Source organism: Chiloscyllium plagiosum, chromosome 12, assembly GCF_004010195.1.
Source record: "Chiloscyllium plagiosum isolate BGI_BamShark_2017 chromosome 12, ASM401019v2, whole genome shotgun sequence".
NCBI lineage: Eukaryota > Metazoa > Chordata > Chondrichthyes > Orectolobiformes > Hemiscylliidae > Chiloscyllium > Chiloscyllium plagiosum.
Genome location: NC_057721.1, coordinates 40,874,658 through 40,888,354, shown reverse-complemented (window position 1 = coordinate 40,888,354; position 13,697 = coordinate 40,874,658). Strand labels below are relative to the sequence as shown.

The 13,697-nt window shown below is 43.0% G+C and overlaps 1 protein-coding gene across 3 annotated transcripts in view; it reads right to left on the bottom strand.

Annotated features, from left to right (window-relative positions):
• The window catches only part of kdm6a (lysine (K)-specific demethylase 6A), a 236,360-nt gene that overhangs the window by 172,848 nt on the left and 49,815 nt on the right, over nucleotides 1–13,697 (bottom strand). The window lies entirely within an intron of this gene.

Here is a 13,697-nt window from a genome sequence, read left to right as displayed (position 1 = left end):
AAAAGTTAACTGATTCTCTCTCCACACATGCTGCCACACCTGCTGAGAATTTCCAGCAATTTCTGCTTTTGTTTGATTTCCAGCATCTGTAGTTTTTTTTAAAAACCGGTTCGTCGGGCTCTGATGTTGTGAAATTCAATATCAAGTCCCAGAGACTGTACGGTGTCTGAACAGAAAAGGAGTTATTGTTTCTCAAGCTTGCATTGTGCTTTGTTGGACAGAAATGTTAGTACAAGTGCAAGTATAATTTATTGAAATAGCAAGCAACTGGAAGATGGTGGTCATTCCTCCAGAGAGAGCAGAGGTGTTCTGCAAAGCAGTCATCCAGTCTCCTTCTGGTCTCTGACATAAAGGAGACCGTATTGTGAGCAGTGAATACAGGAGGCAAGATTGAAAGCAGAAACAGAATGCCACTTCACTTGGAGGGTATGTTTGGGGCTTTAGACAGTGAGGAGACAGGTGGTGAATGGGCAAGTATTACCTTCTGTGATGGCAATGGGAAGGTGGCATGGGGAAATGGGGAAATTTTGGGAGTGATAAAGGAGTGGATCAGGGTAACACAGAAGGAACAATCGCTGCAGAATGCTGATATTGAAGGTGTTTGGAAAAGATGTTTGGCCAAACTATCAAAACATGTTGTGGGTATGAGGCAGACACAAAATGCGATTCTAAATGAGGGAATGACAATAATAATTCAGAGGCAGAGGCAGACTGCATAGAGGAAGCTAAAAAGAAGCTGATACAAAATCAGAAAGTTAAATTGTACAACAAGAACCAACATCAACCAGGATACGCACAATGGATGAGAGGAACACGATGATAGAAATACAGCGCACAGCCGATGCTGGAAATCAGAGACAAAAGTAAATTGCAGGAAAAACTCAGCAGGTCTGGCAACATCTGTGAAAGAACCCAGAGTTAATGTTTCAGGTCCAAAGACCTGCTGGACTTATTCCAGGAATGTGTTTTTGCTCTTGAATAAACCTGGGGATCAATTTAGGCTATGAATTTCACAGAACGTGGACTAATCAAGTTTGAAGGACAACAAAACCACAGAGAAGAGAATTTAATGGTAGATGGCTGAAACATGCATACAAGTTCAACGTAGCTAGTATCTGGCAGAAAGCATTGAGAGTCTCACAAACATGATTGAGTTTTTTGAAGAAGTAACAAAGAGGATTGATGAGGGCAGAGCAGTAGATGTGATCTATATGGACTTCAGTGAGGCGTTTGACAAGGTTCCCCATGGGAGACTGGTTAGCAAGATCAGATCTCAGGGAATACAAGGGAGAACTATCCATTTGCACACAGAAAGGGCTCAAAGGGAAAAGACAGAGGGTGGTGGTGGTGGGAGGGTTGTTTTTCAGACTGGAGGCCTGTGACCAGTGGAGTGCCACAAGGATCAGTGCTGGGTTCTCTACTTTTTGTCATTTACATAAATGATTCGGATGCGAGCATAAGAGGTACACTGAGTAAGTTTCAGATGACACCAAAACTGGAGGTGTAGTGGACAGAGAAGGTTACCTCAGATTACAACAGCATCTTGATCAGATGGGCCAATGAGCTGGGAAGTGGCAGATGGAGTTTAATTTAGATAAATGAGAGGTGCTCCATTTTGGGAAAGCAAATCTTAGCAGGATGTATACACTTAATGGTAATGTCCTAGGGAGTGCTGCTGAACAAAGAGACCTTGGAGTGCAGGTTCATAGCTCCTTGAAAGTGGAGTCACAGGTACATAGGACAGTGAAGACGGCATTTGGTATGCTCTCTTTTATTGGTCAGAGTATGGAGTACAGGAGTTGAGAGGTCATGTTGCGGCTGTACAGGATATTGGTCAGGCCACTGTTGGAATATTGCGTGCAATTCTGGTCTCCTTCCTATCAGAAAGATGTTGTGAAACTTGAAAGGGTTCAGAAAAGATTTACAAGGATGTTGCCAGGGTTGGAGGATTTGAGCTATAGGGAGAGGCTGAACAGGCTGGGGCTGTTTTCCCTGGAGCGTCGGTGGCTGAGGGGTGACCTTAGAGGTTTACAAAATTATGATAGGATAAATAGGCAAAGTCTTTTCCCTGGGGTCGGGGAGTCCAGAACTAGAAGGCATAGGTTTAGGGTGAGAGGGGAAAAGATATGAGAGAGACCTAAGGGGCAACGTTTTCACGCAGAGGGTGGTACGTGTATGGAATGAGCTTCCAGAGGAAGTGCTGGAGGCTGGTACAATTGCAACATTTGAGGCATTTGGATGAGTATATGAATAGGAAGGGTTTGGAGGGATATGAGCCGGGTGCTGGCAGGTGGGACGAGATTGGGTTGGGCTATCTGGTCGGCATGGACAGGTTGGACCGAAGAGTCTGTTCCCATGCTGTATATGTCTATGACTCTATGAGAGTCAGGAGCTCACTTAGTGGTCAGATTGAACTGAAAATTAACAGTCTTATAATAAGCAAGACCACAGACAGGCAAGATGATGAAATTAAGTACCAGTGTCAATTTTTGTTAAATAATATAAACTCAATGAAATGACTCAAATATGCAGTTGTAGAAAGAGGGTCATAGATTTATGATACAGCACATACAAGGGGAGTGCTGAAAAAACTATTAACTGTAATAAGGTCACAAAAGGACTGTTGCTGCTAATAGCTACTCTTACCAGGAGATTCACTTTGATTGTATACCATGCTTGTGTCTTGCATCATCTCTGCAGATCTATTGTTGGTCATTAGTACCCTCTCAGTCATATCTGTCATCCAACTTTACCGAGGTCAAACCCTTTCTGCCACCTTCCACTTTGCCATATACAAAAAAAAAATCTCTTTAGCTCTATTCAATCAGCCAAGATACTGACACGGTTCCCTTTCTGGATATCATTTTGAAATGGAGAAAGTGAGGTCTGCAGATGCTGGAGATCAGAGCTGGAAATGTGTTGCTGGAAAAGCGCAGCAGGTCAGGCAGCATCCAGGGAACAGGAGAATCGACGTTTCGGGCATAAGCCCTTCTTCAGGAATGGGGAAAGTTTGTTCAGCAGGCTAAGATAAAAGGTAGGGAGGAGGGACTAGGGGGAGGGGCGTCGGAAATGTGATAGGTGGAAAGAGGTCAAGGTGAGGGTGATAGGTCAGACTTGGGAGGGGGAGTTGAAGTGTTGAGCCACATGGTGGTTGGGTTGGTTGGTCCGGGTGTCCCAGAGGTGTTCTCTGAAACGCTCAGCAAGTAGGCGGTCTGTCTCCCCAATATAGAGGAGGCCACATCGGGTGCAGAGGATGCAATAGATGATGTGTGTGGAGGTGCAGGTGAATCTGTGGCGGATATGGAAGTGTGCTTTGGGGCCTTGGAGGGAGGTGAGAGGGGAGGTGTGGGCGGAAGTCTTGCACCTCCTGCGGTTGCAGGGGAGGGTGCCGGGAGTGGAGGTTGGGTTGGTGGGGGGTGTGGGTCTGACGAGGGAGTCACGGAGGGAGTGGTCTTTACGGAATGCTGATAGGGGAAGGGAGGGAAATATATCCTTGGTGGTGGGGTCCGTTTGGAGGTAGCGGAAATGACGGCGGATGATGCGCTGTACGTGGAGATTGGTCGGGTGGTAGGTGAGGACCAGTGGGGTTCTGTCCTGGTGGCGGTTGGAGGGGCGGGGCTCAAGGGCGGAGGAGCGGGAAGTGGAAGAGATGCGGTGGAGGGCATCGTCGACCACGTCGGGGGGGAAATTGCGATTCTTGAAGAAGGACTGCAATCATTTTGAAATAACAAGAACAGAAAGAACTCATTATCACCTCTTCACTTATGCTATGGTCTATATGTGAAATATTTAACAATTGTCTTGGAAAACACAATTTTAAACCCACAGCTTTCTTGTACAGATCTTTATTTATTGCTTAGGTTTCAAAGGCATACAAAAAAGCAACAATGAAGAAACAATGTATTTTTACAAGTCAGACTGAAGAATGGCTTGGATAGAAACTTGCCGGAGGCAGTGTTTTTATGTGTTAGCAGACATTCTAGACAGGATTGGCCATGGGTTTAGAAGGTGCTGTTTAAGTATCTTTGGCAAATTTCTGCAGTACATTTTGTGGATAGTACATACTTCTGCAGAATGTCAGTGGTGGAGGGAGTGAACATTTGTGAACCTGGATGGAATAAAGCTTGAATGCTATTAGATCTGCACTCATCCGGACAAGTGGGGAGTATTCCATCACACTCCTGGCTTGTGCCTTGTAGATGGTGATCAGGCCTTCGGGAGTTAGGTGAAGAGTTACACCCTGCAGAATTCCTATCCTCTGACCTGGTCTTGCAGGTAGTGTCCAGTTCAATTTCTGGCAATAGTACCCAACCCCCTGAACACCTGCAGAGATGCCCTGGAGCTTGAATGATGACCTCCAATAACCACAACCATCTTTCTATGTGCCACGTATGACTCCAATCATTAGAGTTCTCCCTTCCAGTTCCCATTGACTCTAGTTTTGTGAGGTTGTATGATCCCACTCTGTCAAATGTTGCCTTCCGGTCAAGGGCTGTCACTCACTTCTTCTCACCTCATTTCAGTATTGACTCAAACATGGACAAAAGAGCTGAATTTGAGGTGCTGAGGCCCTGGCAGGATCCAATCCAAACTGAATGTCAGTAAACAAGTAATTGTGAAGCACATGCTGTTGGTTGCTATATCGATGACACCATCCATCCATCAATTTACTGATGATTGAATATAGACTGATGAGCCAGTAATTGTCTGGATTGGATTTTACCTTAAATATACCTGAACAATTTGCCACATTGTCAAGGAGATTAAGTAAGCTTGGCTAGGGCAGAAGTTCTGGAGCACGTCTTCAGCACCATTGCAGGAATGTTGTTAGGGCCTATCATCTTTACAGTATTTGGTGCCTCCAATCATTTATTGATATCACATGGAATGTATCAAATTAGCTAAGATTTGCAACTGTGACACTGGGATTCACTAGAGGAGACTAAGATGGATCATCCATTCAGTATTTCTGAATGAAGTCTGTGCAAATGATTCAGGCATATATTTTGCACTGGTGTGCTGTACTCTCCCATCATTTTGAGGATGGAGTTATTTGTGGAGCCACCTCCTCCAGTATGTGGTTTGATTGCCCACCACCATTCATGACTGGATATGGCAAGACTCAGAGCTTAGATTTGAGGGCAACTCACTTCTGACTGTATACCACTGTGATACCAAATTGGCTGAGCTTGTCCAGCCGGTGGGACAAGACATTCCCAGGGATGGTGGTGGCTTTTGGGACAAAGTCTGTAAGCTGTGATTCTGTGGGTATGACTATGTCAGGCTGACTAGTCTGAAAGACAACTCTCCCAATTTTGGCACCAGATGTCAGTGAGGAAGAGTTTGCAGGTTGACAGGGCTGTTTTTGCCCTTGTTGTTCTCAGTTCCTAGTTTTGTTTCTTTTTTGAGGCTTTGTAGTGATTGATACAGAGTGGCTTGCTAGGCCACATCAGAATCAACCACATTGCTATAGATCTGGAGTCATATTTAGGCTAGACCAGCTAAGGATGGCCTATTTCCTACCGTGAAGGACATTAGAGAACCAAATCTGGTGTTTTACTTCTCCAGTCACACAAAGATCTCTGTCAAACTAAACTGAGGGAAGATTCTTAATCGTGTATTAAGTGTGCACAACAGTTATTCTGTAGACATTTCACCATCTGAACAAAAGTAAATTTCAGTCAAACTTGAGACGTGAAAACAAATGATACTCATTTGAATTAGGTGTATCACATCTGAACAGGGCGATTGGTTAATTAACTGATGGGATTTTAAAAAAAAAACAGGGCTGGTTTCCCTCAAGTCCTTTGGTTAGTTATGAGATTAGGTTTCTTTTTTTAAAAAAAAAGTGGTAGCGGTGGTGATTATGAGCCCTTGTGGTGCAGAAGTAGTGTGGACCAGGAGGACCAGGTTCAAGTCCCACCTGCTCCAAAAGGTGTATAGTAGCATCTCTAAATATCTAGAAAGCATCAAATGAAGGCATTAAGATGGTGATGGCAAAAGGTCTTGTAGCTCAGTGATAGTGTCTGTACCTCCAGAAGGCCTGGGTTCAAGTTCCACAAGCTCCACAGGGTGTCCTAACAGGTTTGAACAAGTTGATTAACTAGGTGACTTTGTTCGGTCTTCAAAACATGGCAGAAAAGAAATAACAGCTCTTTTTGGCAACTGTTTGGAAAATAAACAGGGAAATTCGTCACTCTGTGCCAACTTAAGTTTATAATTTGGCATGGGAAAATTAATTAAAAACAACAAAGCAAAGCAAGACTTTGTATTCATGTGACACTTTTCAGAACCACGATTTACCATCAGAAAAGTGCTTTGCAGCCAATTGTGGTAAAAGGTCCATAATAAACATTACTGTTAGGGAGCTTGGGGTCGAAGTGGAAGAATAATGTTTTGCATCAAGTTTAATCAAGTTCAGGAATAAGAGAACAACAGGTTATTCAACTCAAACCTGGTCTAACATTGTTGATCATAGGTCATCATCTGACTCAAATGCCAAATTTCATGCTCTCGCAGAACTCTATCTCATTACTAACATCTCCGCTTAACAACCCCTTTACCTTCTTAATAAAGGGAGCGTCCACAGCCTACTGCCATAAATAATTCCAAATTCCACAATACTTGGAGTGAAAAAGTTCCTTCTCATCTCAGTCCTAAAAAGTCTGTCTTCTATTCTGAGGCTGTCCCCTAACTCAGAATTCTAGATTCCATGTTATGTCCCCCATGAAGAATTTTTAAGTTTCAAAGATCATTGCACATTCCTCGAAGCTAGAGTTTACAGGCCCAATCTAGCTCTTTCCTCAGAGGACAGTCCCACTATCACAGGATTCAATCAATTAACTTCCTAAATGTTAAGTATATAGAGTCATAGAGATGTACAGCACAGAAACAGACCCTTCGGTCCAATTTGTCCATGCCAACCAAATGTCCTAACCTAATCCAGTCCCATTTGATGATACTAATGATATTAAGCTGGGTGGCAGGGTGAAATGTGAGGAGGATGTTAGGAGATTACAGGGTGACCTGGACAGGTTAGGTGAGTGGTCAGATGCATGGCAGATGCAGTTTAATGTGGATAAATGTATGGTTATCCACTTTGGTGGCAAGAACCACCCTCTGCATGAAAAAGCTGCCCTTTAGGTCCCTTTTATATCTTTCCCCTCTCACCCTAAACCAATGCCCTCTAGTTCTGGATTCCCCCACCCCAGGGAAAAGACGGTCTATTTATCCTAGCCTTGCCCCTCATTGTTTTATCCTTGCTGTAAGCAAAGGGAATAGAACTGCACATAATACTACAGATTCCATCTCATCAGCATTCTATATGACTGAAGCAAGATTTTTTTGCTCCTGTATTCAAATCCTCAGGACAAAGACTAACATACCATCTGCCTTCCAAATTGCTTGCTAAACCTGCATGCGGACTTTCAGCAGCTCATGAGAGAGGCCACTCAGTTCTCCTTGGATAACAATACTTTCCAACCTTTCATCATTGAATAAATATTCTGCATCTTAATTTCTCCTACCAAAATAGATAGCCTCACATTTATGCACATTATCACAACTGTCATGCTCTTGTCCATTCGCTCAGCCTGTCTAAATCACAAAGAAGCCTTTTTGTATCCTCCTCACAACTCGCTTCTTTTCATCGAGGGCCAAAGGCCCTGTACTGCACTGTAATGTTCAAAATTTTTTTTAAAAGTCAATCTGCAAACGTGGAAAAATACAATTACAAGCATGATGACATTTAGCTCCTACATCTAAGTCATTGACATAAATTGTGAACAACCTGGTTGTAAGCACTGCTCCTTGTAATCCCCCTCTAGTGACATGCCAGCTAAATCGGAGAACCACCTTACATTGTACTTTCAACCTATTCGCCAATCTTCAGACCATGCTCGTGTATTATCATCAATCTCATGCATTGGTAGTTTTGTTTACTATCTTCCTATATAGGACTTGACCAATTAAGAACCTTCCCATAAAAGGACAAATACACCACATCCAATGCTATCAACTTTATCAACTCTACTAGTAACTTTCTCAAAAACACTCAGGTTTGTGAAACACAACTGTTCCTTCATAAATCCATGTTGAATCTGTACAATCAGATAATTAGTCATAAAGTCAGAGCTGTACAGCATGCAAACAGACCGTTCCGTCCAACTCGTCCATGCCAACCAGATATCCCAAACCAATCTAGTTCTATTTGCCAGCATTTGGCCCATATTCTTTGGAACCCTTCTGATTCATACATCCATCCTACTGCCTTTTAAAATGTTGTAATTGTTCCAGCCTCCGCCGCTTCCTCTGGCAGCTCATTCCATACATTTCCCATCTGTGAAAGAATTGCCCCTTAGGTTTCATTTAAATATTTCCCCCATCACCTTAAACCTATGTCCTGTAGTTTTGTTCTCCATACCCCAAGGAAAAGACCCTGTCTATTTACCTTATCCATGCCCTTCATGATTTTATAAACCTCCATAAGGTAACTCCTCAGCCTCAGATGCTCCAGGGAAAATAAGCCCCAGCCTATTCAGCCTTTCCTCTCGCCCAAACTTCCAACTCTGGCAACATCCTTGTAAATCGTTTCTGAACCCTTTCAAGTTTCACAACATGCTTCTTATAGCATGGAGACCAGAACTGCATGCAGTATTCCAAAAGCAGTCTAACCAATGTCTTGTACAGCCACAACATGACCTCCCAACTCCTATATTCAATGCAATGACCAATAAAAGCAAGCATACCAAACAACTTCTTCACTATCCTATCTACCTGCGATTCCACTTTCAAGCAACTATGAACCTGCACAACAAGTTCTTTGTTCAGCAAATTCCCCAGGACCTTACTATTAAAAGGTGTATAAGTCCTGCTCTCGTTTGCCTTTCCAAAATACAGCACCTCACATTTATCTAAATTAAACTCCATGTGCCACTCCTTGGTTCACTGATCCATCTGATCAAGTTCCCGTTGGACTCAGAAAATCCTCTTGGCTGTCCACTGCACCAATTTTGGTGCAATCTGCAAACTTACTAATCATTCCTACGTTCACATCCAGATCATTTATATAAATGACAAAAAGCAGTAGACCCAGTACAGATCCTTGTGGCACACCACTGGTCACAGGGCTCCAGTCTGAAAAGCAACCCTCCACCACCACCCTCTGTCTTCTACCTTTGAGCGAATTCTGTATCTAAATGACTAGTTCTCCCTGTATGCCGTGCGATCTAGTCTTGCTAACCATGCGGAATCTTGTTGAATGCCTTACTGAAGCCCATATAGACCACATCCACCTTACTTTTTCAAAAAAACAGAAGTTTATGAGACATGATTTTCCATGCACAAAGCCACGCTGGCTATCCCTAATCAGTTCTTGCCTTTCCAGATGCACATAAATCCTGTCTGTCAGGAATCCCTCCAACAACTTGCCCACCACTGATGCCAGGCTCACCAATCTATTGATCCCTGGCTTTTCCTTACCACCTTAAATAGTGGAACCATGTCAGCCAACTTCCAGTCTTCTTATACCTCACCTGTGGCTATGGATGACAAATATCTCAAGCAAGGGGCCCAGCAATCACTTCCCTAGCTTCCCACAACTTTGTAGGATACACCTGACCAGGTCCAGGGGAGTTATCCACCTTTCTGCACGTTAAGATGCCCAGCACCACCTCCTCTGTAATATGGAAATTTTTCAAGATGTTACTATTTATTTCTCCAAATTCTCTAGCTTCAATATCCTTCTGAGGCGTAAAGTCGTTCTGCTGTAACATGTGCTTTGTTAATGAGAATTCGCTGCAATGCAACTGACGAATTGGGGACACTTTCTAAAAACGCAAATTTTTAAAACATGTTGGCTGTAAAATGATATCAATACGAAGCGTTGTTTCTAAAGCGTGACTTTTCTATAATGCAGGATTGCACAAGAATGCAACTATTACATTATAGAAGAACTACCTGTATGCATTTAGTATCTCCCTCATCTCCTGTGCTTCCACACAAAGATTGCCTTGCTGATCTTTGAGGGGCCCTATTCTCTCCCTCGTTACCCTTTTGGCTTTTTTTTCAAATCACTCTGGATTCTCCTTAACCCCACTAGCCACAGCTATCTCACGTGCCCTTTCCCTCCTGATTTCCCTCTCCTGTATACTTCTATTGCCTTTATACTCTTCTTGGGATTCACTTAATCCCTGCTGTCTATACCAGACATAAACTTCCTTCTTTTTCTTGACCAAAATCACAATTTCTCTAGTCAGTCATCAGCATTCCCTGCACCTACCAGCCTTGCCCATCACCTTAACAGGAACACAGTGTCTTGGATTCTAGATCTCATTTTTGAAAGTTTCCCATTTCCCAGCCATCCCTTTACCTGCGAAAATCTACCCTCAATCGACTTTTGAAAGTTTTTGCCTAGTACTGTCAAAATTGGCCTGCCTCCAATTTAGAACTTCAACTTTGAGATCCAGTCTATCCCTTTCAATCACTATATTGAAACTAACAGAATTATGATTATGGGCCCCAGAGTGCTCCCCCACTGACACCCTCAGTCACCTGCCCTGCCTTATTTCCCAAGAGTAGGTGAAGATTTGCTCCTTCTCAGATAGGTACATCTCGATATTGAATCATAAAATTTTCTTGTACACAAATTCCTCTCCATCCAAACCCTGAACACAATAGCAGTCTCAACCTGTTTGGAAAGTGAAAATGCCCTACCATTTATTCTCTCCTCAGAACTTGGTCCTTTTCTCATCTTGTGCTGTTAGTTCCAATGTGTACAAAGGTCTCCTGCTGGTCCATCTTGCCTTTGAGAAAATATTAAACACCCCTTGGAGATATCCTTAAGCCTGGCACCAAGGAGACAACACACAATTCTGATGTCCCGCTGTGGATGCAGAAACATCTGTCTGTGCCTGTGACCAGAGGCCCCTATCACAATCGATCACTTGGAACCTGAAGTACCCCTTGTTACAACAGAACCAGTCTCAGTACCAGAAATGTAGCGGTTGGTGCTACACTCCCCTGACAGCCCATCATCCCCTACATTTTCCAATAATTATATTCTTAATAATACTAGAGTATTTTCTTTGCTATCGACATCAGGCCAACTGGTCCGTACTTCACGGCTACTTTTCTTTCTTAAATATGATCACAAATGCATCTACCATCACTTCAAACTCGAAGATGAAAGTTATCAGGTCCAAGGGATTTGTCAACTTTCAGTCCCATTAGTTTTTCCAAATCACTTTTCACCAATACCTGCACTAATTTCTTTCAGCTCCACAGTAACACGACAGTTTCAATCTTTATTTATTTCAGAAAGATTTAAAGAGACTCCCTCTGTGAAGACAGACATAACATTTAACTTTTCAACTTCCTATTATAAATACACTCTATCTATAATGACCCCATGTCTTTAATAATATTTTCCTTTCTACATATCTATAAAGCTGTTAAAAATCTGCTCCATTTCTTACTAATTTATATTTATATCCCAATCCCGAAGTCAATTTCTTGGTCCCTTTTTCCTCAAGTCTTATATTTCCCAGACTTATTCTTACAATTGCAACTAGAGTCTCATCTTTTGATCTAATTCTATCTTTAAATTTTCCTTCTTGGCCATATCTATGAATAAGGTGAGAAGAGCCATTGCTGTTATTGTTGCATGTTTTACCCTTAAAATGTATCCAATTCCTTTGAAAGCCAAGCCATCAATTTGTTAAATACAAGCAATTACTAACTAATATCTGTGGCTAATATCATAGAATCACTAAGTATGGAAGCAGGCCAATCAATCCATCAAGTCTATACCAACCCTCCAAAGAGCATCCCACACAATCCCACTACCCCTACCCTTTCACTGCAACCCTATATTTCCCATGGCTAATCCACCTAGCCTGCACATCCCTGAACACTGAGGCGACTTAGCATTGCCAACCTACCTAATCTGCACAAGTTTGGACTGTGGGAGGAAACTGGAGCACTTAGAGGAAAGCCATGCAGACATGGGGAGAACATACAAACTCTAGAAAGACAGTCACCCAAGGGTGGAATTGAACCTGGGTTCCTGGCGCTGAGGCAGCAGTACTCACCTGTGAACCATTGTGCAAGCCATAAGGAATACACATAACAGGTACACTTCAATGATAAGAAAAAATCCAAAGAACAGACCCATCACCCATGTTTCACTAGAAATCTTAAAGACAGTATCAAGCTAAAAAGAAAAATAATACAAATTTTACAAAAGGAGGAAGGTGGACTAAATGTAGAAAATAACAGTGGCCAACAGAAGTAACAGAGGTACAAGAAGCCAGCCAGAGATAAAATATACTAAGAACTATTGTGAAATTTGAAAGGGTTCAGAAAAGATTTACAAGGATGTTGCCAGGGTTGCAGGATTTGAGCTATAGGGAGAGGCTGAACAGATTGGGGCTGTTTTCCCTGGAGCATCGGAGGCGGAGGGGTGACATTATAGAGATTTATGAAATCATGAGGGGCATGGATAGGATACACAGGCAAAATCTTTCCCTGGGGTCGGGGAGTCCAGACTAGAGGGCATAGGTTTAGGGTGAGAGGGGAAAGATATGAGAGACACACAAGGGGCAACATTTTCATTCAGAGGGTGGTACGTGTATGGAATGAGCTGCCAAAGGAAGTGGGGGAGGCTGGTACAATTGCAACATTAAAAGGCATCTGGATGTGTATATGAATAGGAAGAGTTTGGAGGGATATGGGCCAGGTCCTGGCTGGCAGATGTGACTAGATTGGGTTGGGATATCTGGTCAACATGGACGGGTTGGACAGATTCGTCTGTTTCCATGCTGTACATCTCCATGACTCTAACTTGCATAAAAATTTAAAAAATAAATCAATAATGAGTACTTGTCCTATAGAAAGAGAAACTAGAGAATTAATAAATGGCAAGAAAAGGCAAACATAATATCTTCATTTTACTGGACACAAGTAATATCCCACAAGCAGCAATAAATCTCAAAACAGGATGGAAGAAACTGAGAAAAACCACAATGACCAGAGTAATAGTACTGAGTAAATTATTGGAGATGTGAGCTGACAAATGCCTGGATCCTGATGGACTTCACCCTCAGGCTTTAAAAGTAGTGGCTGGGGGATCCAAGATGGCGGCGACCCAGCAAGACTGAGTCCATAGTGCTCCTCCCAAGACTTGGGTACAGTGGGTCACCCACCCCTACCACGCTCACCAAATCATTTATAATAGTTGTGTAATTTAATTAGCTGTGTAATATTACATTTAAACAATTTAATCCTAAGTTAAAATGACTAAAGGGAAAGGAGCCCGCAGCTCTCAGCAAGCAGGAACCCCTCCCCCACCCTCTCCAGCTGCAGCAGAGGCATCCACAGCCACCCCGGGGGACTTACCAACAGTAACAAGCTTTGCAGAAATGATTTCCAAGCTTGACTCGAAGATCGATGCCTTTATTGCAGAATCCAGAAATCGTTGGGACTCGCTCTCGGCCGCGCTGCAGAAGCACGACCGAGAAATTCAAGAAATTGAACGCCGAGTCGGAAGGGCAGAGTTAAAGGCCGCGACCTCCGGAAATACCGCTCAATCGGCCGTGGATCAGGTCCGGACTCTCGAGCAGCGAGCCCGGACCTTGGAAAATCATATTGACCTCGATAATCGAGGTCACCGAAAAAATATTCGTTTGCTGGGCCTCCCC